Source organism: Zeus faber (assembly GCF_960531495.2).
Source record: "Zeus faber genome assembly, chromosome: 4".
Taxonomy (NCBI): domain Eukaryota; kingdom Metazoa; phylum Chordata; class Actinopteri; order Zeiformes; family Zeidae; genus Zeus; species Zeus faber.
In genome coordinates, this window is record NC_137191.1 from 17,407,958 (window position 1) to 17,410,457 (window position 2,500).

A 2,500-nucleotide genomic window follows, 5' to 3' on the forward strand; every position below is an offset into this window, starting at 1 on the left:
CAAGTATGTGTATGTGTGTGAGTTTATTCGGTTTTCAGAGACTTTTCCTTGACTTTTGCTCGGCTTTTACTCCAAGGCAAAGATATGTACATTTTACTCTACTCTACTATGTCACATAACTTTTGTTTGAAATAAAAAAATCTGGATTTACATTTATATACTCTATATGAAAAGTATCTCCTATAGGATATTAAATAAATCATATAGGACTTCCTGTACGAAAATATCAGAATTTAAAAAAGCAGAATCAGAGGTTTTTAAAATACTATAAAAAATGTATACTGTATATATTATTATATTATTTTATACTTTTCAAATATATTTAAAAAATTCAATGATATACACTCATCTTCAGAAGAAAAAGTAACTTACCCCGACTCTCAACGCCTGAATTTGCAACACATGTTCCTCATACTTTTCTCGTGAGAACTATTCAAGTGGTATTTAGAACTAGTGTAATTACATTTCTATATTCTTTCACCGCAACATTCTTCTCCACCCAAAGACAGAAGGACAATCCTGCCACAAAATGAGATAAAAGTTGGTCAAAATGTGCAACCTGCCGCAAACCCAGTGTCCTTTATCTGCAGAGATCTGCATGTGAATGAGACGGGTCACGGCCCCTGTTATTGACACAATCAAACGCTGACACCCCGTTAATTCAACACATAATCACTGCTTCTCTGAATGGCCGGCCGTGTTTTAAATGAGTGAGTGAAGCAGAGATAGCAACAGCTCAGTGCACTTTTGTGTGGAAATTTGCATTTGGCTTCATGTAAAAAAAAAAAAAAGTACGGGGAAGTACAAAAAAAACAAAAAACACATTGTAGTTTTGTAGAACTCTCACATTAATGACTTTTTTAAGGGTCACTGTAAGCAAACTAATATGGAAAAATAATCTTTATTCTAGCCTTTATTTTTCACTCAACCCCAGTAGGAGCTGAGCAGAGTGCAAATAGGAATAATTCAGATGTGTTGAAGTTTATCCCTGTTTTATACTCTCCCCTCGTATCGTTCCAGCCTTGCATCCACTGGATGCATGGCTCCATTCTCCCATCAGGAGCTCACTGCAAGGAATGGGGGCCAAATCCACAATCTGCGGTCTGGTTTTTTTTTTCATTTTTTTGTTTGTTTGTTATATTCAAACAACTTCTCCAATTCGCAAAGTCAGACTGCCGTGGCAACACGTTAGCTTTTTCTGAAATGTTGACTTTCTCAAATTAGTTTTTGCCCCGAACGGAATTTGTCCCCATTACTTGCACTGAGCGTCCAGTTTGGAGCGCAACGTGCGGGCTGAGCATGAAACCGAGGTAAACTCCAAAATATAGGTATGGTTCCTTTAACCGCACCAGACTTGTTCGAAAGCACCGTGTTCCGTGCAGTAACTAAGGTTAAACTGAAAGCGCTGGATATTCCTGAGAGAGGTATTAGTGTTAAGTGAGGTTGTGAAGTCATTCGAAGGGCGTGCATTGGAAAGCACAGCGTCTAACCGGTGTTTTATTTATTGTACATAACAAGGCAAAAGCACAAGGCTTACACTTAAATGCTTGGACTTGAGTGGGGTTTTTTTTATACTTCGGAGCAGTAAAGCCTCGTTAGATCTCGTTCTGCTCTGTGGAGGGCAGCCGTGGCAAAGACCCCGCAAAGGTTGCCGGAGGTGGAGGTGGGAGGCGGGCGAGGGAGGTGCCTCGGCAGTATCGAACTTTGTGTCCCGCTTGTAACGGCTGGGTAATGATCTCCCCCGAAAAAACTGTGTGTTTTAATTTTTTTTTTGTTTGTTGTGGTTGTTCCAGTAAGGCGTGTGTGTGTGCGTGTGTGTGTGTGTGTGTGTGCGTGTGTGTGTGTGTGTGTGTGTGTGTGTGTGTGTGCGTGTGTGCGCGTGTGTGTGCGCGCGCGCGAGATGAAAAGCCAGTTCCAGGGCTCACAGTGCACCGGTGCAACATCTGACTGAGGCAGGTGTAAAGAAAATGGAGATGGCTGGCAGAGAGACTAAAGACAATACAAATTTGAAGTGAAAACGCTGCTGGCACGCTTCCTCTGTTCTTAACACGTGGAGCCCCGGGCCGATCAATTATTCATCCTATTGTGCGTGCACGCGGCGGAGTGTTAGTTCTGTAGTCGGAGAGGAGGTGTCTGTTGCACTTAAAGAGCCGGCGCTACGTCGCTTGGCAGGCCCAGGTCTGTCAGCCTCTCCTCTCTCTCTCTCTCTCTCTCTCTCTCTCTCTCTCTCTCTCACGCACACACATGCGCGCGCACACACACACACACACACACACACGCACGCACGCACGCACGCACACACACACACACCCACACATTAAAAGCCCTTGTTCTGCCTGAGCCTTTTTAATGATGGGATCAGGGGCGAGATTTGGTGGCTAAAGTGCAGCTCCAGTTATTTGATCGGGGAGGGGGGTTGGGGGTGATTGGGGGAGGGGGGGGAAAGAAAAGAAAAGGGGAGAAAGGGAAAGAGAAAGATACGTAGCGGGGCGGTGGGTTG